General features: G+C 35.1%; 1 protein-coding gene across 3 annotated transcripts in view; it reads right to left on the bottom strand.

The window, feature by feature from the left end:
- Nucleotides 1–23,123, bottom strand: part of LOC131425728 (uncharacterized) — a 771,700-nt gene extending 748,577 nt beyond the window's left edge. For all 3 annotated transcript variants that reach the window (XM_058587827.1, XM_058587828.1, XM_058587826.1), the window contains exon 1: nucleotides 21,927–23,123. The gene's annotated coding sequence lies outside the window, so the exon portion shown is untranslated. The remainder of the gene's footprint in view (nucleotides 1–21,926) is intronic.
- Between the last annotated feature and the right edge of the window lie 1,946 nt (nucleotides 23,124–25,069).

Here is a 25,069-nt window from a genome sequence, read left to right as displayed (position 1 = left end):
TTTGAAGCGTTTTCTTCCTGGTGGAACAACAGCTTGACCAAATTGGTACCGCATAAAGCATGGCTGGTCTGAAAATTTGTTTATAAATTAACAATTTGTTTTTTAGACAGAGCTTAGAATTTCTGTTTATAAGAGGATATAAACATTTAATATATTTATTACACTTTGCCTAGATTCCTTCAATGTGATCCTTGAAAGTGAGTTTTTTGTCATACGTTAAACCTAAGTATTTAGCTTGATCAGACCACGTCAATTCCAAGCCATTCAATTTGAGAATGTGATTATTGTTTGGTTTAAGAAAAGAAGCTCTTGGCTTGTGAGGAAAGATAATTAATTGCGTTTTTGCTGCATTTGGTTTAATTTTCCATTTTGACAGATAATCACTGAAAATATTTAAACTTCTTTGTAGGCGACTGCAGATCACTCTTAGATTTCTACCTGTGGCTAACAGACTTGTGTCGTCACAGAATAGCGATTTCTGACAACCAACGGGTAGATTTGGAAGATCAGAAGTGAAAATATTATACAAGATTGGAGCTACACTCGAACCCTGCGGAACACCGGCTCGTACGGGTAGCAATTCAGATTTACAATTCTGATAGCTAACCTGAAGAGTACGATCAGTTAAATAATTTTGAATCATTTTGATCAAATAAATAGGAAACTGGAAATCAGACATTTTTGCTATTAAACCTTTGTGCCAAACACTGTCGAATGCTTTTTCTATGTCTAGAAGAGCAACTCCAGTGGATAACCCAGAAGATTTATTTGATTTTATCATGTTCGTTACTCTGACAAGTTGATGAGTAGTTGAATGTTCATGACGAAATCCAAACTGCTCTGGTAAAAAAATTGAATTCTCATTTATATGAGTCATCATTCTTAACAAGATAATTTTTTCAAAAAGTTTACTGATAGAAGAAAGTAAGCTAATTGGGCGATAACTTGATGTTTCTGCTGGGTTTTTATCAGGTTTTAGGATAGGAATTACTTTAGCGTTTTTCCATCTTTTTGGGAAGTAAGCTAATGAAAAACACTTGTTGAAAATTTTAACCAGGAGTCTCAAGGCAACATCGGGAAGATTTTTAATAAGAATAATAAAAATTCCATCATTACCAGGAGCCTTCATGTTTTTAAGTTTCCTAATAATTGATTTAATTTCATCAAAATTCGTCTCAATAATGTCATCGTGTGATAACACTTGGGTTGAAATATGATCATATTTCAGTGAGACTTCATTTTCAATAGGACTCACAACGTTCAAATTAAAATTGTGGACACTCTCGAACTGCTGAGCAAGTTTTTGAGCTTTTTCGCCATTTGTAAGAAGTATTTGATTTCCTTCCTTGAGAGCAGGAATAGGTTTCTGAGGTTTCTTAAGAACCTTAGAAAGTTTCCAGAAAGGTTTAGAATATGGTTTAATTTGTTCAACTTCTTTAGCGAAATTTTCATTTCGCAAAAGAGTAAATCTATGTTTAATTTCTTTTTGTAAATCCTTGTTTTTCATAGCAGGATCACGAGAACGTTGATATTGTCGTCGACGAACATTCTTCAACCGAATGAGCAGTTGAAGATTGTCATCGATGATAGGAGAATTTAATTTAGTTTGAGCTTTGGGAACTGAAAGATTTCTAGCTTCGATAATATAATGATTCAAATTATCAATTGCTGTGTCGATATCCGCAGAATTTTCTAAAATAGTTTCATGATCCACATGATTTTCAATGTGAGATCTGTAATCCAACCAATTTGCTCTATGATAGTTGAAAATAGAACTAATTGGATTAATTATAGCTTCGTTGGAAAGTCTGAATGTTACAGGAAGATGATCTGAGTCAAAATCAGCATGAGTAATCGGTTCACTACAAATGTGACTTTGATCTGTTAGAACCAGATCAATTGTAGACGGGTTTTTCACGGAAGAGAAACAAGTAGGATTACTGGGATGAAGAACTGTAAAGTAACCAGCTGAGAGTTGATTATGAAGTATTTTACCATTACTGTTATTTTGCCTACAATTCCACTGGACATGCTTAGCATTTAAGTCCCCTATTACGAAAAATTTCGATCGATATCTTGTAAGTTTTTGCAAATCGCCTTTAAAGAAATTTAATTGTTCGCCGGTGCATTGGAATGGCAAATATGCTCCAGCGATGAAATAAATTCCATGAATGGTTTCAACTTCGATTCCCAAGCTTTCAATAACTTTAGTATTGAAAGAAGGTAAAATTCGATGTTTAATTTGCCGTTGGACAAAAATGGCAACTCCACCACCAATTCCAGTAAACCTGTCAAATCGATGAACCACATAATGTGGATTACTTTTCAATTTTACATTTGGTTTAAGAAAAGTTTCTGTCACAATGGCAATATGAATTTTGTGAACTTTGAGAAAATTATAAAATTCATCTTCACTCGATTTCAAAGATCGAGCATTCCAATTTAAAATATTCAAATAATTATTTAACATCACTGTTAAATTTTAAATTCATTATAATATTATTTGCAAATTTCCATCCGATTTGAAATGCTTCAAAAAGTGATGAAGTCGAATTCATTTGGATGATCATTTGAAAAAGTTGATCTTGTAGGTAGATCATTTTATTTTCAGTTATATCGCCTAAATCGACTTCATTTAAAGAAGCGAATGGCATTGAAGGAATATTTGTAGGTAGACTGCCATTAGAAGAAGATGATTTGGCCGGTCTACCTATTAATAAATTGTTTTCGTTAGAAGAAGAACTGCAAGGCGGTCCTGTGTTTTGATTATTTACATTAGAAGAAATAGGAGATAGATTTCTACCTAATATACCAGCATAACTGACATTAGAAGAAGATGATGACGAGGTCGATCTACCTGTCAATAAATTGTTTTCGTTAGAAGACGAATTGGCAGGTGCCTTAGAAGAATTTTCAGGTATGTTCTGTAAATTTAAGGTCGTTGATTTGACTTGTTGTCTAAGCGAACGAGCGTTTAAAATTTTTTCCCTGACAGGACATTTCAAATAATTGGATTTATGATTTCCATTGCAATTTGAACATGAAAATTTATCAGTGGTTTCATTCATTGGACAAGCGTCTTTCGAATGCGATTTACCACAATTCAAACACCGTATATCCATATGACAATTTTTGGTTCCATGACCGAAGCCTTGGCAACGACGACATTGCGTTAAGTTTGCAATACGATTATGCCGTTTATAATGTTCCCAATGAATTTTAATGTGGGAAATGAAACGTACTTTTTCTAAAGTTTTCAAATTGTTTACATCACTTCGATTGAAGTGTATTAGGTAAAGTTCATGGGAAATTCCAGAGCGTGGTTTAGAAGTACCATTCGCTCTTTTTTTCATAAGTATTACTTGGGAAGGGGCAAAACCAAGCAATTCTTTTAGTTCATTTTTAATTTCATCAATACTTTGATCATTTGATAATCCTTTCAAGACAGCCTTGAAGGGTCTGTCTGATTTTATATCATATGAATAAAATTTATGAAGTTTTTCGGACAAATATCGAATAAGACGTTCGTAATCTTCCAATCCATCAACCAAGACTCGACATTCTCCTCTTCGTCCGATTTGAAATGAGACTTTTACTTCCGGGAGAGAGGTAGAAAGCTCAGTACGGAATGCTTTGAAGTCGGAAATCATCACCGTCACTGGTGGCATAGATTGATGTTTCTTCCCAGAACGACAAGCGTCCATTTTGGGAATTTTTGAAGAATTTTCTTCTATGTCGCTACAATCGGATTCAGGAAGAATCTCGTAAATATTGTTAGACGGCATAGGATCAAAGGAAGGGAAATCCGTCCGTTGTCTTTTATTTTTACATTCAGATTCTATAAGATCGTGAATGTTATTAGAAAAATGTTGAATAACGGATTGTGATTTATTCCGTATTGAATTATTTTTAGCCTTAGGCTTGTTGCCTTTCCGGTTGGACGCAGGCATTTTTGAAATTAATGAAATTTTAAATTAAATTAACTAGGCTAAATTAGTCTTCGATTAGACTCCTAGCTAGCCTTAAAAAAGGCTGATTAATTTCTTAGTCACTCTAATATCACTCTTTGTATCACTTAGTCACTCTAATATCACTCTTTGTATCACTTAGTCACTCTAATATCACTCTTTGTATCACTTAGTCACTTAGTTAGTGATTCAGGTAGCCTTGAAAAAGACTGAAGCCTTGAATCAATGAAACTCTAGGTAGCCAGAAATAAAATTCCAGGAGCCAAGCGCTATACGCGTGCGGTGCGAACGACTGTTCAACACCGACTGATTTGCGATGGCATTCGAAATGACACCCAACAGTCACTCGGCATGACGCTGAAAAATTAACATGAATCGGATCAGAGAAAACTGAATCTAACGACAATCGAAGCATGCCGTGCTTCACTAATGACGTGAGGATACTGTCTTCTGTCGTTTCCGCTTGATGCCAAACCTAACCCAGTTTTCACTCTAATGACTGGCAAACCATTTGTCTGAAACCAGTTTCGAACCTGATTCTTATGTCGGGTTTGCTCACACCTCCGTTGCTAAAGCTACGATCAGACTAGCAAGTTTATCAGTCACAGTTTATCTGCCACAGACAAGTAATTTTTCGGCAGTTTATATTTGGTCTGGCCACACTATTCACAGTTAAATGACTGTTCACTGCCGACATTCAATATGTTTGACAGTTGTTATGTTTGACTGTGACAGACTTTTGTCGTGAATACGACTTACTTTACTATGGGGTGCCTTTTCAAAATTTACCCTCTGAGAGAGTGATAAGTTTTTGATCGTGAATATCTCTTGTTGTATCTAACGAATCAACATAATTTTTGCTACACCCTATCGGCAATATGATCACAATTTTATGATAAAATTTTCAGTTGTGTTGACATAATCTCAAATAATTAAAAATTGAACTTTTCTGAAATGTTTGGTATGAACGAGTATCAAAGGGGATAATCCATAAGGCGCGTTTGCCTTGCTCGTATTTTTAAAGCTCATAGCTCAGTGATCTGTGAAAGGATTTATATAATCTAACTACCAATAGAATCGAAATTTTTCAACATAAGCGTGTAAAGAAAAAGCATTGAAGTATTTCAATAGTACACTATTGAAAAAACCTGTCTCATTTGATCCATGTCAACGCTAGCCAATCAGAACGCGTTCTGAGGAAAAGAACAAAATATCTGCTGCTGTACAACAAATCGTTCGAGGAAAATTATCCGAAAAGTGTTCAATATTGTAGTGAGTTCTACAATTTGGTCCTTCTGAAAGGCAGGAATATCCCGCACAGTATCCTGATAGTTTCTTTCAATGAAATGCAAATCCGAAATGAAATAATCGACAAATTCTGTATGCGGCTATTTTTATAGCCGTTAGAACCGCCCATTAGTTAAAAGCGAAATCGCGTAAAAAGAAAGCTCTCAACAAAAATTGGATCAGTTTGGATTCTATCGCCACTGCGAGCAGATGTATTTTGTGTCGTTTGCAAAACTAGTTTCGCTTCCGACAAGAGCGATTACGTCACAGCTGCCAGTCATTTGCATTGATGAAAAAACAACGGTGGAGAGCATTACACAAAATCAGCCGTTCTAATGGCTCAAAAGTTTTCTAAAGAACTAATAGGATTTGTTGTTTGCAAATCGATGGTACAGCTTGGTTAGATTTTTGCACTTTTCGCTGTGTGAAATTCACAATAATCGAGATGAAGTGAAGCCTTCTTTGTTTTTGCGAAAAATGTTCCAGAGTTTAATGTCGTAGAGAATTACGCAATTTGACCCTTCTGAATGCTAGAAACGAATCCCTATAGCATATTGATAGTTTCGTTAAATAAATTAGGCCTATTGTATCACTGATCAACCCAGCGAATTAATGTTTTCTTTATTGAAAGATTAAAATCGGTTGTAAACGCTACACCTACACCAAACATATCAGTATCGCACCCACGTACAACAGTTCAGTCTGGAATTAGATGACGGAAGTCAGCGGCATCCATCGGAATTCGAATTCAACTTATCACTGTCCATCACAAATGCTTTCATAAAAGGTTCTTTTCAGAGCCACCATTATTTTATAATAAAGAACTATACTGGTTATTTCATAATATTTGTGTTTCAGAATGTTGAATGTAAATAATCTGTACTTTAGTTTAGGTGCATCGTTTCAAATTCTACATACAATTTCATACAATTGATCAACTAATTGATATTCGGAAGTGTTAGGGAACATGTCAGTTGTTTTCGCATTCACGACATCCAGTTATGTCTCTGACATTACCCACCCACCTTTTTGAGCATGTCTGTATTGTGATTATATTGATCAGACAAATAAAACTGGTTACAGACTTAAATATAGGGAGTGGACTGTTTATTACAGTTTTTCTGCACACAGTGATCACATTGGAAGAAAGTTTGTGGGACAGAGAACTTTTCACGGAATATTGCATTATGATAAAATATCGATCAGGTCTCACAAACGGAAGTTCGTTGCGTTGCTACTTGCTGTGTTGTGTTTGGAAGCAATTAAAGGAAGAATATAAATGTGCTCGGGTTTTTTTTTACCTTTTCTACAAACATCAAAAATAGGTATAGAAATCGCTCAAACTTTAGAACAATTTTCCGAGGCCCGGAGACGCATGGTGGATTGGTTATTATTTTAAAAAAAATTAAATACTGAACTTTTCCACAGTTTTAAAAAAATGTTAAACCGAAGCTCTTTGATGTATCTAAAAATCATTCATTAACCAAGTATAAATTGAGCTTGTTTTTGTTAAAATGAAACGTTTATTTTGAATGAGAAAAAAATAGTCGAAATAGTGACCATCTTTCTGGCAATTTGTGGATACCTCGAGAATCAGACATCCTTTTTTCGACTTCTTCCTAAGAATTGAAATGGTGCAAAGTCAATGCGTGGCCATTCGATAAAAACAAATGGTAGTCATATCATTTAAATTCATATTTGTTTTCCTTCCTTTTTTTATCTCTGAATGATTTACATTTCAAGTAATTCTATGATACAATATTTCATATTTGTTACAGTACTTTGGTTGTCCTGTTTCTTATTCCCTATCAGTATCTTGGTATTCACTGATTTAGTGTCATTTGATACAAATAGTAGTCGGAAATGAATGAATATGACGGTGAGGGAGAAGCTCCCCGTTAAGCGCTTTTATTGTATCCTTCCTGAACTTTGAAACTGATTTTGATTTGACTCTGCAGTATTTTTCTTCAAATGCAAACATAATTCTAATGCTTTCCCGAAATCTTTCTTATACAAAATTCGACAATTTTTAAATGATGAAAATATACGATGTTGTTTGTTCTATGATTATGATGTATATTTGATATGTTCAGCAGATGTCATAACAACAACAAAAATTGAGATTCTTTCACATCATATGTTCATTATCTACACATTTTTACCAAACGCTTTGTAATCAATTCAAATATCGAACTAATGAACGAACGAACGAGCTATTGGAAATTCAGTAAATATTTACAAAATCTATAAAAAAATTTCAAATAAGTAGATTTTCTGTTACCGTTCAGCATTTTTTAATTTGGAGTAGTAAATACTTTTTTCATTAATTCATTATTTAACTTTTCATAGTTATTTCATCCAAGTACAAAGCAAAACGTTCCAGTACTATGCTTTTGAAGATCCATTGCACTTTATCGTGAAGGAGGAGATCGAAAAATTCAGTAGTAATTTCTAATGGGAATTCTACGAAATATGCGATAAGCTTCATTATTTCGACCGCAAATGACGACATTGACAACGCGGTTCGGTGTGAAGTTAGTACACGTGGTTGAGAGATAGAAGTGGGGTCTAATACTCGTTAATCTATTTCGATTGATTTTAAGTACTTTTTTGTAAAATAAACAATATTTCGACGTCAACATTTTTATAAGGCCACCTAAACCAATGAGAGTTTTTCTTTTTTACTTTCTCTTTTGTTAATATCTCCTTAATTTTCACGTGTACTTACAAAATATTAGTATCGAATGAAAGACAATATTCCCATATTTCTAACAGTACCAAATAAGTAACGAACATTTGTGTAATAACGCAGATATAGTCGAAAGAGCAAGAAAACAAAGAGAATCTGTTAATTGTTTTTATGCCCTTTTGAAATGTTGACGTCGATTTGTGTATAGAACTGAAGAGCCGCAGCATCATATCCAAAGAGCCTTGAGTTATCCTGATTCCCGGCTTCCTGTTCCTGAAATAGTGGTCTTATACTCAAAAATGGAACTCACTCACATTTCGTAGAGGTTGCTTGACCGATGTTCACAAATTTAGGTTCAAATAAAAGGCCAAAACTCTGGAGCCTCTGAACTTTGCGCGGATGCAAGTGTTTAAAATTTCATTTTTGCTATCTCTAAAATTATAAGTATTTAAAATTTAAACCGTCGTTTAAAGTACGATGGCCGAATCATTCGAATCGACTTTATTTACACCGGTTGCAGAAGTACCTGCAATAGCAAAACTGTTTCATTTTGTTGGTTGTTGGTTGTGCTAATTGATTTTTTTTTTGTTTTCTTTCAAGAAGCAATAAGAATTATTTCGAAGAATACCACATATATGAGATTGTGAGATAATGAGAAATACGAGAAAGCTATCAATACACCATTAGGTGGATTAACACAGATTTTTTATTACTATCCGGTTGCTACACATTAGAAAAAAATTGATCACGAAACCAATCCTCTTGGGGAAAACCACGTGTACTCACTTCTCACACTGGTGCTGGGACGTTCTGCTTTGTGTTTGAATGAAATAAACAAGTTTTTGGTTGTCATAGAATCTGTGGCAGACAACTTCTGCACAGAAACAGGCAAATTTGTCTGTACAGTCATCAACTGTTTGTCTGTAGACTATGATCACACTGTGATTACATTGTCACAGATAATCTGCACACTTTTACTGCATACAGATGGACAGTCAAGCCGATTTTGACTGCTTGCAGACAATTGCGAACCGATTACCCTATGATACAGTCAAACTGCACAAATTTGTGCAGATAAACTGGCTAAATAATCGTACCTTAAGAGCAAACTCGACACAGTTTCGTGAAAACTGTTTGTTTGATGAAGGCTCTATTTCATCTTGTTTGTAAGGACGTTACCTCAAAACACCTGATTTAGCTACTAAAATCACTATAATTGTTTCATATATCTGCTTAATTCGCCTTGTTCCACATTGAGAACTGATTGACATTCCTTGGAAATTGAAATAATATTCAAAAAATCAGCTAAAAACACTTCTGATATGTTCACTACTGTACTCCTAATTTCATCTCAAAGGTTTTATATTCATCCTATCGTTGGTCCTTTGTTCATCGTATTAATTAGCGATTGCAATAACAATCAAAACAAAATATTGCACTATTCCACTCTCAGGTTTAAAATATCAGAATTCTCCTTAAAAGGGCATAATGCCAACTGTGAGACAAAACACGATATTTTTAGAATCAGATTGAAAACAATTCGTTTTTGTTTCCTTTTGTTTTACGTTTGAAATTTTACTGTATGGTTTATCTGGTTTTATCATTTTTAAAAAATATGAATCAAAATAATCGATTAAAAGGTTAAAGTAATCGAGTATTTGTAATCGATTAACGACAGCGCCACTAATCGAGCTAATCGATTAATAGCAATCAATTAATCGAGATTTATATCAGTTAGACTGTGTAACATTTCGCGGTTAATGTTGTCAAAAATAACTCTGTTCGAGAGAATGGTTATTTTTGACAGATCGATGGTTATTTTCCGACACTTAAAATATCAACCAAAAGTTCAAGTTAAAAGCGAAATGGTTCACGGCCTTAGTAGATAACGTTTAGCCTTAGGCTGCAGACATAGTGGGCGCGAGAAACGAAGCCAAGCTGGTGACTAACATTGGCAAATCAAAAGCGAGAATGATACTAGTAGTTAATCAAAAGGACTTATTTAGAGTACAAGTGAGAAATCAGCTCAACTTTCACTCTGACAAGGTCCCTCTGTTTTGCTGTAAGCACGTTTCCTGCTTTGGTCACCACCAAGCTCGGCTCAGCTTCTCGCGCTCACTCTGTCTGCAGCCTAAGTCTAAACGTTGCTATGATGAGAGTTGCAGTTTCATCTGTCATTCATTCAAGGATATAGGGTAAGGGCTCCCTATTTCATCTCATTTGTAAGGACATCGCCTTCAAACCCCGATTTAGCCACTAAAATCACTGTAATTATTTCATATTACTGATTCATTCGCTTTGCTCCACGTTGAGAATTGATTCACATCTCTTGAAAATTCAACTAATATTTATAAAACATCTAAAAACACTAATGATGTTTTCACTACTCTGCTCCTAATTTCGTCTCAATGGATTTTTATCCATCCTATCGTTGATCTTTTATTCATCCTATAAATTAGCAATGGCGACAGCAATCAAAACAAAATATTCCACTATTACACTCTCACCCGCATACGCATGGCTGCCAGATGGCTGACTAAACGCTGCCAGCTATGAAAAATATGGCTGGGCAGACATTCTGGTGACCGACTGCCTCACCGCTGCCTGATATACTACTCAAACGATACAACCGTACACTGAAATGAAAATCTTATTTATATTCATTAGATTTGTCATATGAATCATATGCAGAATATAATTCATAGAAATTATATGGAAACTTATAATCTTTATTTAATGCGTACGTCAAATCTAAATGGACGTTATCATAACGAAAGTTATAAAAATATCCCATATTATTTATATGGAAATCCGATGAAAGTCGTGAATAGTTGTGTCCTCGATATTCATCAACTGCTCCAGACCATTTTTTTCAGGAAGTTTCGCATCTCAATGTAATTTTAAATCGCTGACAAGACAGCTCATCCAACTTCGTTCAAGGATCTGCGTTAACGGACCATGAAATATATATCCGGTACATTTCATTACTCTATCTGTCTAGTAAGATTCATTATTTTATTTTCAGTCTCGGGATCTCACTTCTCTTTCGCAAATATCATGAGGTGCTCCCTTACCGAATGGAATACTAGTATAGCTTGAATCCTCAAAAAAAAGTAGTAGTTGGCAATTATCGGCTATTCGTATGACCTCCATTGAAAGTTATATATATATATATATATATATATATATATATATATATATATATATATATATATATATATATATATATATATATATATATATATATATATATATATATATAACTAGTCATATGGTATATATAACCTATATAAATAAATTCGAAGTGAATATAATATGCGCTTCATAAATTGTTCCAATGTATGTTGTGCGAATATCTAGTAATGGTTATAAGACGCGCCGATAAATTTGACTCAGACTGGAAATTTCATTCGTTATATGGAAATCCTGTAAAAATAACGTTAAGAAGAGTTTTATGTTTCATAAGATTATCTCATATATTTGACATGATGTTGAACACATCTTGTAACTATGATTGGAAATGCTAATAGTGCAAAATCATTAGAATATCATATAATGTGAAAAAGAAAATTTAGCTCAGTGTACCCACCAGGATTTTTCCACATTATTATTATAGGTAAAAAATTTACTCCTTGAATTATCTAATAAATGGGGCTTACGGAGATCTAAAGAACTATCTTTTAACATCATTTTATTAGTGAAAACAGATAGAACAGATATAGACTTTCTATGCAAAGTAATACATATTTTCTATGAAAATATCTGGCATCTCTGTGCACAGCCGATGAAACGCACACACACTTCACAGCTTTATGTTGGCGTATAGCGGAATGAAACCAGTGCTACTAGATTTGCCACAATGGTTATTTCATTAGTATTTAACACGTTCTTTCTGGTAATATTCGAAGCTGAAACAGTTTTATTGAAATATTAATATCAATAATATAATTAAACTAATGTCACGGATACCAAATACATACTTTTTATGAGATTTTGAAGAAGATAAACAATTTTTGTTTTGTAACATTATGAGATAACTTGGCAACTTTGCGAAACCAAATGAGATGAAAACAAAGCCAGGGCTTGTATTGTGAATCCTCAAACGAACGAAGCAACAAAAAATATCTGCTGTGAACACTTTGCTTGACATAGCTGAATGAGAGACCTATATTAGAGAGAAAATGGATGCGTGAGAGTATATGCTACTGAGCAGACCAATTCCCCTTGCCAAGTAAATTGTCTGTGCTCTCATTCTCAGTTAACACATGAACTAAGCAATCCATGACAATGTAATGAAATGAAGGGTTCACTCTCGTTAGTATTGTACGAGAAAGAAGACCATGCCTCACGGTGTGCTACAAGACGCGAAGCAACGTCATATAGGCAATGTTTACGGTTTATTTTTAAAAAGTAGGTTTACAGAAATCATTTTTAACATAATGTTCGCATTCCAAGACCAAATTTGATCACATTTCAAACAGACTTTAAACATTTTATAGCAGAAATTTTGCATTTGAGCCCATTTTCAAAACGATCCATTTGTTTCTTGGCAGTTTACACTGTGTACATATCCTAGAAACACTAAAAGCAATGTTCTTTAAATTAATATTCATCGGAATTAAAAGTTATGAAACTAGTTTCCTCATAGGCATCTACAATATGAGAACCATTCATCAAATGCTAACCTCATGAAGCATAGGTCTCAGCAAGCGGGCATATTCATGAACTAATGAACGAACGAAGCAGCTCTCCTGGCTTGGGTTGCGCTGTGAATTCTACCTGACATACGAATGTGTGTGAATAGCACAGATAGTGAAACCCTTTCGTTCATATTCGTTGCTTCAATATGCAAGCCCTGAACAAAGCACAATCAAGTTAACGAAGTGAAAAACTTTCATCTCATATTTTCGAAGACATTTATTGCTTGTCGGGTATTTTTTGAAGTTTTTAATCGTTAACTAAACAAGTGGTAAGTGAACATAACTAATTATGAAGTCATCCAGCATTCAATGGTAGTGTAATTATGCGGAATAGTGATCATGTTTTGAGACGAATCGATTAGTAGATATTCAGAAACATGACGAACTGTAAATCTTGAGACGAAAATGTGTCCTAAATTGAAAAGTGAGTTTATTTTTTAAGAAAAAAACTATCACCGATGAATTTAAAACCATTTCTTTCAATAGGAAAGTGTGACAATAGCTTTTCAAATGATTTTAAAACATTTCACAGTTTGCTTTCGGTAGGTTGTAAAATATTATTCATGTTCAAAGTTGTGAGGTGAAGAGTTGAGATGGAAATAGGAGCTCAGATGAAATAGGGAGCCGTTGCCCTACCAATTTCAATTTAAATAATGATTTTTGATCCATTCTGCCTACGGTTACAATATTCATACATTTTTCCATCCGTTTGATCATGAATATTATTGAATTTTCTAGACATTTCAAACACATTTTCTCATATTTTTCTTACTGTATGATACACTGATGGTAAAAAATTGATATTCAACCAGAGATGCCATTTATGCAGATTTATCTGTATTTTACAGATTTTTACATACGCATACAGAATACAGATTTGATACAGATTTTCTAAATTTAATACGAATTTTCCAATAAGTAAAATAAAAGCAATCTATTAGTATTTGATTGCAGTGACGAGAATCAAAGTCTTGGTCTCATTGAATTTACCATTCTAATGTGTTGCAATAACATTTTTTAACATAATTTTATTGTGGAAATTTATTTTATTAGTGAATACAGATAAATACAGATTTTTTATAAAGAGTAATACAGATTTCCTATGAAAATATCTGGCATCTCTGTATTCATCACAGATTTTCATTTGGCAGTTCTGATTCTGTTTAGAATAATTTGATCGATTAATTGCACTAATCGATTAATGCTTAATAGTAATCCATTACACTAATCGACTTCTCTTTTATTAATCGAATACCTAATAATCGATTAATACGAAAAATTAGACATCACTAACAGATGTACAGCCGATGAAACACACACACACTTAACAGCGTTATGTTGACATATATCGGAATGAAACCAGTGCTACTAGATTCGCCATAATGGTTATTTAATTCGTATAAAACGCGCATTTTCTAGTAATATCCGAAGCCAAAACAGTTGCATTGAAATATAAATATCAATACTATAATGAAACTAATATCACGGATAACAAAAAATACCTGTTGATGTTAATTTAAAGAAGGAAAACTATTTTTTTTGCTCATAACATTATGAGAAAACTTGGCAACCTGGCGATACGAAATGCAATGAAAACAAAGCACAATCAAGTGAGTTAAGTGTAAATTTTCATCTAATATGTTTGAAGGTTTTTTATTGCTTAGCGGGTAACTTTAGAAGTTTTCAATCATTGAATAAACGAGTGAAAAGTCAACATGACTAATTATGAACTCATCCAACATCGAATACTAGTGCAATTATATGGAATAGTGATCATGTTTTGAGATGAATCAATTTGTAAATATTCAGAAACAAGACGAACTCTAAAACTTGAGATGGAAATGTTTCCTAAATTGGAAAGTGAATATATTTTTGAATGAAAATAACGATCGCTGAAAGATTTGAAACCCTTTTCAATGGGAAAGTATGACAATAGCTATAATAAACACTTTAAAGCATTTCACCGGTTGATTCAGGTACGTTGAAAGATATGATTAATGTTCAAAGTTATGAGATGAAGGGATGCTCAGATGAAATAGGAAACCGTTACCAAAACCGACACATATTATTTGTTAACAATTTGTTTTGGGTTTGCCGTAAGATCTTGTAAGAAGCTGTCTTTGACTCTGTTCCCTTTACTTCCCATTATTGGAAATGAGAAACAGGCCGACGGAAAAGAAATAGATGGATGAATTAAGGAAAAAAATGAATTTTGAGAAAAAAAATCGGGTTGGTAATGTCAGATTCATGGCTGGAGGACGTGAATACGAACAAAACTGACATGCTTCTTTCACACTTTCGAACAATCGCTCGTATTAATTGTATGAATTTTGTATGAATTTTGTATGAATTTTGTAATTTTAACTGCTTCGCCTTCAGAATTGTAACTAAAGTATGACTGGAACTAAATCAAAAATCTGAATTCGTTACATCAGTTGCAAAATTCAGGTTCGGGATCAATATCAAGAATTTGGTTCCAGAATTCTGGAAATGAACTCATTTTCAGAATTAATTCTGAATGATAATAATTTAATTCTGAAATGAATACTGAACTTGTATTCCGAACCTGAATCAGTCTCTAGTTCCTAAGTTCCGAATTCAATTCCACTATTTTTAATCTGAATTCTGGAAATGAACTCAGAAACTGAATATAAAACTTAAATTCGAATTCGAATTCAGAAATAAATTCCTGAAACTGAATTCAGGAATTGGCTCCTGGAAATTTTTACTGGCTACCTAGAGTTTCATTGATTCAAGGCTTCAGTCTTTTTCAAGGCTACCTGAATCACTAACAGACTTTTTAAAGACTAACAATTAGTCAGACTTTCTCAAGGCTATACAAAGATTGATATTCTAACATAATCAGTCTCTTTCAAGACTAAGAAATTAATCAGCCTTTTTTAATGCTAGCTATTCAAAGAACTATTCTTCGAACTAATCAGTCTTTATTAAGACTTCCACAAAATCAGTCTTTATCAAGACTTTTCCAAACTAGGAGTCTAATCGAAGACTAATTTAGCCTAGTTAATTTAATTTCAAATTTTATTCATTTCAAAAATGCCTGCGTCCAACCGGAAAGGCAACAAGCCCAAGGCTAAAAATAATTCAATACGGAATAAATCACAATCCGTTATTCAACATTTTTCTAATAGCATTCACGATCTTATAGAATCTGAATGTAAAAATAAAAGACAACGGACGGATTTCCCTTCCGTTGATTCTATTTCGTCTAACAATATTTACGAGATTCTTCCTGAATCCGATTGTAGTGACATAGAAGAAAGTTCTTAAAAAATTCCCAAAATGGAAGCTTGTCGTTCTGGGAAGAAACAACAATCTATGCCACCAGTGACGGTGATGATTTCCGACTTCAAAGCGTTCCGTACTGAGCTTTCTACTTTTCTCCCGGAAGTAAAAGTCTCATTTCAAATCGGACGAAGAGGAGAATGTCGAGTCTTGGTTGATGGATTGGAAGATTATGAACGTACTATTCGATATTTGTCCGAGAAAGAAATTTTATTCATATGATATAAAATCAGACAGACCCTAAAAGGATGTCTTGAAAGGCTTATCAAATGATCAAAGTACAGATGAAATTAAAAATGAACTAAAAGAATTGCTTGGTTTTGTCCCTTCCCAAGTAATACTAAAAAAAGAGCGAATGGTACTTCTACACCACGCTCTGGAATTTCCCATGAACTTTTCCTAATACACTTCAATCGAAGTGATGTAAACAATTTGAAAACTTTAGAAAAAGTACGTTTCATTTCCCACATTAAAATTCATTAGGAACATTATGAACGGCATAATGGTATTGCAAACTTAACGCAATGTCGTCGTTGCCAAGGCTTCGGCCATGGAACCAAAAATTGTCATATGGATATACGGTGTTTGAATTGTGGTAAATCGCATTCGAAAGACGATTGTCCAATGAATGAAACCACTGATAAATTTTCATGTTCAAATTGCGAAGGAAATCATAAATCCAATTATTTGAAACGTCCTGTCAGGGAAAAAATTTTAAACGCTCGTTCGCTTAGACAACAAGTCAAATCAACGACCTTAAATTTACAGAACATACCTGTAAATCAAAAAACTGTTACAAATGCCACGCCTAATTCTTCTAAGGCACTTATTTCTTCGAATTTAAAACACAAAACAGGTAGGCCTTACAATTCGTCTTCTAACGAAAATGATTTATTGACAGGTAGATCGACCTCGTCATCATCTTCTTCTAATGTCAGTTACGCTAGTATAACAGGTAGAAATCTACCATTTAATTCTGTAATTAATGTCAATAATCAAAACACAGGAACGTCTTGCAGTTCATCTTCTAACGAAAACAATTTATTAATAGGTAGATCGGCCAAATCATCTTCGTCTAATGGCAGTCTACCTACCAATATTCCTTCAATGCCATTCGCTTCTTTAAATGAAGTTGATTTAGGCGATATAACTGAAAATAAAATGATCTACCTACAAGATCAACTTTTTCAAATGATCATCCGAATGAATTAGACTTCATCACTTTTTGAAACATTTCAAGTGGGATGGCAATTTGCAAATAATATTATAATAAATTTAAAATTTAACAGGGATGTTAAATAATTATTTGAATATTTTAAATCGAAATGCTCGATCTTTGAAAAACAAGTGGAGATGAATTTTATAATTTTCTCAAAGTTCACAAAATTCATATCGCCATTGTGACAGAAACTTTTCTTAAACCCAATGTCAAATTGAAAAGTAATCCACATTATGTGGTTCATCGATTTGACAGGTTTACTGGAATGGGTGGTGGAGTTGCCATTTTTGTCCAACGGCAAATTAAACATCGAATTTTACCTTCTTTCAATACTAAAGTTATTGAAAGCTTAGGAATCGAAGTTGAAACCATTCATGGAATTTATTTCATCGCTGGAGCATATTTGCCATTCCAATGCACCGGCGAACAATTAAATTTCTTTAAAGGCGATTCGCAAAAACTCACAAGATATCGACCGAAATTTTTCGTAATAGGGGACTTAAATGCTAAGCATGTCCAGTGGAATTGTAGGCCAAATAACAGTAATGGTAAAATACTTCATAATCAACTCTCAGCTGGTTACTTCACAGTTCTTCATCCCAGTAATCCGACTTGTTTCTCTTCCGTGAAAAACCCGTCTACAATTGATCTGGTTCTAACAGATCAAAGTCACATTTGTAGTGAACCGATTACACATGCTGACTTTGACTCAGATCATCTTCCTGTAGCATTCAGACTTTCCAACGAAGCTATAATTAATCCTATTAGTTCTATATTCAACTATCATAGAGCTAATTGGTTGGATTACAGATCCTACATTGAAAATCATGTGGATCATGAAACTATTTTAGAAAATTCTGCGGACATCGACACAGCAATTGATAATTTGAATCATTATATTATCGAAGCTAGAAATCTTTCAGTTCCCAAAGCTCAATCTAAATTAAATTCTCCTATCATCGATGACAATCTTCAACTGCTCATTCGGTTGAAGAATGTTCGACAATATCAACGTTCTCGTGATCCTGCTATGAAAAACAAGGATTTACAAAAAGAAATTGAACATAGATTTACTCTTTTGCGAAATGAAAATTTCGCTAAAGAAGTTGAACAAATTAAACCATATTCTAAACCTTTCTGAAAACTTTCTAAGGTTCTTTAAAAATCTCAGAAACCAATTCTTGCTCTCAAGGAAGGAAATCAAATAATTCTTACAAATGGCGAAAAAGCTCAAAAACTTGCTCAGCAGTTCGAGAGTGTCCACAATTTTAATTTGAACGTTGTGAGTCCTATTGAAAATGAAGTCTCACTGAAATATGAGCATATTTCAACTGAAGTGTTATTACAAGATGACATTTTTTGAGACGAATTTTGATGAAATTAAATCAATTATTAGGAAACTTAAAAACATGAAGGCTCCTGGTAATGATGGAATTTTTATTATTCTTATTAAAAATCTTCCCGATGTTGCCTTGAGACTCCTGGTTAAAATTTTCAACAAGTGTTTTCCATTAGCTTACTTCCCAAAAAGATGGAAAAACGCTAAAGTAATTCCTATCCTCAAACCTGATAAAAACCCAGCTGAAACATCAAGTTATCGACCAATTAGCTTACTTTCTTCTATCAGTAAACTTTTTGAAAAAATTATCTTGTTAAGAATGATGTCTCATATAAATGAGAATTCAATTTTTTTACCAGAGCAGTTTGGATTTCGTCATGAACATTCAACTTCTCATCAACTTGTCAGAGTTACGAACATGATAAAAGCTAATAAATCTTCTGGGTTATCCACTGGAGTTGCTCTTCTAGACATAGAAAAAGCATTCGACAGTGTTTGGCACAAAGGTTTAATAGCAAAAATGTCCGATTTCCAGTTTCCTATTTATTTGATCAAAATGATTCAAAATTATTTAACTGATCGTACTCTTCAGGTTAGCTATCAGAATCGTAAATCTGAATTGCTACCCGTACGAGCCGGTGTTCCGCAGGGTTCGAGTGTAGCTCCAATCTTGTATAATATTTTCACTTCTGATCTTCCAAATTTACCCGTTGGTTGTCTGAAATCGCTATTCTGTGACGACACAAGTCTGTTAGCCACAGGTAGAAATCTAAGAGTGATCTGCAGTCGCCTACAAAGAAGTTTAAATATTTTCAGTGATTATCTGTCAAAATGGAAAATTAAACCAAATGCAGCAAAAATGCAATTAATTATCTTTCCTCATAAGCCAAGAGCTTCTTTTCTTAAACCAAACAATAATCACATTCTCAAATTGAATGGCTTGGAATTGACGTGGTCTGCTCGAGCCAAATACTTAGGTTTAACGTATGACAAAAATCTCACTTTCAAGGATCACATTGAAGGAATCCAGGCAAAGTGTAATAAATATATTAAATGCTTATATCCTCTTATAAACAGAAATTCTAAGCTTTGTCTAAAAAACAAATTGTTAATTTATAAACAAATTTTCAGACCAGCCATGCTTTATGCAGTACCAATTTGTTCAAGTTGTTGTTCCACCAGGAAGAAAACGCTTCAAAGGATTCAGAATAAAATTCTGAAAATGATTTTGAAGCGTCCTCCCTGGTTTAGCACAAATGAGTTACACAGACTCACAAATATAGAACCATTAGATGTAATGTCACATAATATTATAAGCAAATTCCAACAAAAATCGATGCAATCTCCAGTTGAATCGATTCGCTCTCTGTATTAGTTAGTAAGTTAGTATATAAGTTCCTTTTCCCCATTACACAATACAAGTAGGTTTAGAATTTTCCCTACACAAAAATCTCAGAATTGCGGAAGCAAATGATGTCCTCATGGTAATAACCAAATCATATATATAATAGGGCTGAAAAGTCACCACTTGTGGCTGAACACCCAGTTTAAATCTTAATAATTTAATTTTAACTCATATTCCAATAAATAGTTATTTAGAAAAAAAGCACATAGATATAATTGCATATATTTGGGCTATTGATATAGTTCCATCGGATACAAGACAAATACAAATCAAGGCAAACAGAGTTTATGTTCTGATTTTGTGTGTACGATGTTAGTTCCTAATTAATCATTTGTGGATTTGTGCATACTTTAGATTGATTGAACTGTTAGATTGAAAATATCGAATATTAAAATTTTTAATTGTCTTGTTTCACATCAATTGAACAATCAAATCAGCGTGGACACCACGAGATAGCGTTGTGGTGATTGTTTTGACTTATCCCATGTATTTAGAAAAATTTTTGACGATTTTTTCAATTTACTTGAGTTTGAAAGAATGCAAATGGCAGAACCTTACAAATATGGGTAAGAAAAACAATTATTCACGTGTTGTCATCAAACATACGATTTCAAATTGTCCTATACTCTTGACAATCTCGGATGAAATTTGAAATTTTCAGTTCACATACAGATTTAATTTAGATGATAAAACATGAGTAAATAGACTAGTCATAAAACTTTTGATCATAATTTGTCAATTAATCTCAAAATCCAACCCAAAAAACAAAGAATATCTCAGATATGAAAACAGTACCCAACCTCACTTCTTCGAATTTGGTATTTCATGTTACGATTTCTCCATAAATATCAATCAAACATACCACGGAAAGTTACTGAATCATTAATGATCGATTTTTTTTACCAATTTTTCACACGTTTTTTGTATGTTAGTATTCGATTCATAAGAAAAAATAATAAAAACCCTGCATTTTGTTCGAATTTTCAAGCAAAATCTGAAAATTATCACCATCGCTTAGTTCAAAGTTCACCACTCGGGCAGCGCTGCGATCGCAAAAGAGTTGGTTGGATTCTTCAATAGCTCGAACAACTCCATGGGGCTGATCCATGTAGTTTTTGTTAAAATGATGATGTTAAATGATTTTTTTGAATGTTCTTTTGAACAACCAGCAGGACCAAAATAGGAATGTTTATTATATTCACATGAAATAAATAAATCTAGTTCCCCTACGGCATAAATCACATAATGAATAATTTACAATTGATTGATTGATTGGCAAGCATTGATTGAATGCTATCGCCCCGAAACATGCATTTGAACAGAACATATTGATGCAGCTGATGGGCGATGTATCATGCCCAAACCATTCTTCTCTCGCAACCGGGTTTGGGCTCCAAACAGCACCCAGCAAAACCCAAAAATCCAGTTCAAATGATCTTCCCATCCTGTTCCGACCTATTTCAAACCATCGTCGTCGAGTACGGGAAAACGTGAAACGTACAGAAGGAACTCGGAGGCACACCTACGGGCTACGGCAATTGTGAGCGCAGCACATCAAAACACCCATCAGAGCGGTGGAAAAGAAAAGTTAGAATTTTCCACACAGATTCACCGCATTTCACTCGTCTCTGCTTCTGAAGCGACCACGGGTTTGACGTGCCGACAACGTGGATCCTGATTCCGGGATGGCGAAATGATAAAAAAACGCAGAAGAATTCGGTAGCAACCTTTCTCGGTCCGGATTTCCGAGCGGGAGCGCATAGATTCCCCTTCCGTACTTCGCACACTAAATACTATCCCGAAATGGAAAGCTAACTTTTGACGAAAAAAAAAAATTCGGGTAGTTTTGTTACACATGCCTCGACCTCGGCGGAAAAGCCGTTCGTCAATCAACCCTGCACATGTAGAGTAAATCGTCCGTATGAAAATGTTCCCTCCCTAATGATGGCAAAAAAACAAGAAACAGGCCGACAAGAAGCCGAAACGAAGGCGAGATTTTGGCGAGATACTCACATGTTCTGCAAGTGTTCTGGCGTTTGACGAAGGTGGCAAACTCGGTCGGTCCGTCGGGTTGGGCGCTACGAGCGCAAACTGTTCACAAAATCACCGAAGGAACCTCCCTTCCAAGGATGAGTTGTACTTTTCTTCTTCTTCTTCTTCTCGGTTAAATGCCGGTAAATCCGGTGCTGAACAAATTTTCACTCGACACAAAAACGCTCCTCCGGCTTCGGCACCGACCCTTTCCCGCACACCTTCTTCTCTGTATCCTTTTTAGAGACCGAAACTAACCTGATTAAGGATTTACGTACGTACGTTTTTTTTTCACTCACTTCACTCGGCTACAATAAAACAATTTCACTGTTGCAGGAGCAGCATCGAACCACGTGCCAGTACAGAACAAGTTCGGAATCTACAAAACACGATTGGATGCCTGCTTCGATTGATTTTCTCCGAATCGACCTCCCACTTATGCTTCAACCGGGAACAGGGATTAGAGCAGTTTTACAGCTTTCTACTCACAGCAGGCTTTTTCCGTACACGCACACGCAAAAAAAACAACTTTGGTTTTTCCACTTCTTCGAATCCAGGGGCACGCTATGGGGTATTTTCTTCTTATCGGAATCCAAGTTGAATGAAAAATTTATTGAAATACAAATCGGATGTTCTTTGATCTACACCGTCGTAATCTGCAGTAACAGTAACATCCTCTTTCAAACTAGCTTCGACACCGACGAAACGTATGTTTTCTTTCCCCCCTTCAGAAACACTACGCTAATTGAGCGGTCGGTCGGTCGGCACATCGGATTTAGTAAATCCTTCTGCGGCATACATTCACTGCATCATCTCCAACTTTTGTCAGCCACCAGCTGTCACAATATTTCCCTATTTCGTATCCACAGCAACAGCACTGTCACAGGGTGCTGTTGGCCATTACCGAATTCGGATACCTGATGGAATCTCTAAATTACGGACGAACTTTACCCACCGGAACTGACGAAAGTCTACGACTTTTCATTCCGTTCCACACCCTTCCTGGGTGCAAATGGGACGTGGGGAAAGAAGAGAAATAAAAAGTACACGACAGTTCACAGAATCCACACTTTCGAACAACATTCACCGAGGGTATCGAGAAATCGGAGCCCCGAATCCGCAAACAAGAACCGCTTGGATCCGCAAATCGAGCGCACACTCCACGTCACACGCGGTCTACAGCCTGAACGAAACTACCTTCTAGCAGTGACAGCGAACCGGGAGAAAAGGTCAGGATCGGGCCCAGTGCATTCCGGTTCTCGCTCGGCACGAGAACCGAGTCGTCGGGTTCGGATGACGCGAAATGCGCAGACAGTCCGGCGCACCACCACCCGGCAGTACCTGTCGGGAGCATTACCTGTTTGACTATCGACAAACCTTGGTCAGTGCCTGATGTAATGCTCTGGCAAAATGCGCTTCCTTCTATCGTTTCGTTCCCTGCGGAACGATGTATTGGTGAGTGCCGTTCGGCTGGGATTTTTGCAATCCTTCGTGAGGCGACGCTTCACAGCTGGTCCAGCAAAGTTTGTGTTTATGTGCCAGAACGCAGCCTAGCATTGCGTTAGCATGGTGAGGAACGATTTGAACTATTTTAGGTTCCTTCGATGAAATGTGATTTGGAATGGAAGTGGGAGTTTATCGAAGTGCGACTATCGGTTTGTTCAATGGTAGTCTAGGAGCACGTTGGTAGATCCGTGTATTATTTAAAAGTAGTACTAAAATCAAATACAAATAATAATAGCATAGTTTTGAGTAGACGAAATAATCGTGTAGAGTTATAAAGTATCTGGCAACGCAACATCGGAGGACTTTTAGTTGCTACGACACGAAATAAGCTTATTTGTTGTTTCTTTTACACTCTTCGAAATCGATTGTGAAATTCCCAAAAATAAAAAGGTTGTAATGAAATCACTGAACGTAATTAGGGCCCTCAGATAAAAAAATAAAGTTACTGATGATGACGACCAGTGCGGTAAAATTTCATTTTCAATCGAATAATATAAGATGAAAATGAAATGTATGGCCGCTGACCGTCAGCATATCCCTACTAATTCACTTGACTTTTGCTGCCATTTTTAAGTGAAGCTCCCGAAATTCAGCGTCAGTTGAATAATCGTACCTAATCGTTTGAAGTTTTGCTTGCTCAGTTTCGAGTCCCAAGTAGTGTAGCTCCTTCATTGCCTTCGCTCTTGGTAGTGAGCAAGTTCGAACGAATAGAATTATAAATGCAGTAAAGTATTAAAAATGAAAACTGAAGGAAGAAACAATTAATTTATGTGTATTCTGTGATTGATATTTCAGCTATCTGGTTTGTCTTTCATTTATTATCTTGAACCAATTCGAATGTTTACACGAACCTCATTTGAAGGCCGCTCTCATACAATTGAAGAAGATATTTTGTTACTTCAAGAGATCAACTGATCGTCAATGTGTTCCACATTCAGTTTCAATTGAATTGAATGAAGTTTTACAGCACTGATGACGACAATTCACAGCATAGAGTAGCACAGCGGAATCGTGGAGAACTAAATTTATAGGTCACATTAGTAGATGGTCATACTAATTTACTTAGAAATTCCAAAACGGAACTCACATAAATTTCTCAGATAAATTAACGTTTGAACGCACAGATAATAGTACGAGGAAGCCAAATTAGGTGAACGAGGGTCCTCCAAAAGTTACTATGCCGATCCTCCCAAAAAACTGACACATCTTTCCGTCCCATTGAGGCGCCCTTCGATGCACTCGTGCCGCTGCACTCACAGCACTTCTCGTGCTGACTTCACGACTATTGTCGGATAATCTTTCTGTTCTTTGGCTGGCGTATAATAATGGATTCAGCCAAACATGTACTCGAAATGCGCTTGCGTTCGTTTTTCTAGCCCTAAATAGGGTAACAGAGGTATTTTGGCCCACTTTAAGATTGATTTTAAAAATATCCACCAAATGCTCTAATATCTTTGAAAAATCCTTCCACAATAGGTAATTTAATGTGATTAGCTTCAAATTGATGCAACATGAGTTACTTAACATCGATTAAATCCATACAGTTTGTTAGGTGGGCCAAAATATATGAAGTGGCCAAAATACCTCTGTTACCCTAAGTATGCGCTGGATCCACTGAC

The sequence above is a fragment of the Malaya genurostris genome, chromosome 1, assembly GCF_030247185.1.
Source record: "Malaya genurostris strain Urasoe2022 chromosome 1, Malgen_1.1, whole genome shotgun sequence".
Taxonomy (NCBI): Eukaryota; Metazoa; Arthropoda; class Insecta; order Diptera; family Culicidae; genus Malaya; species Malaya genurostris.
This window is presented reverse-complemented; position numbering and strand designations above follow the sequence as displayed.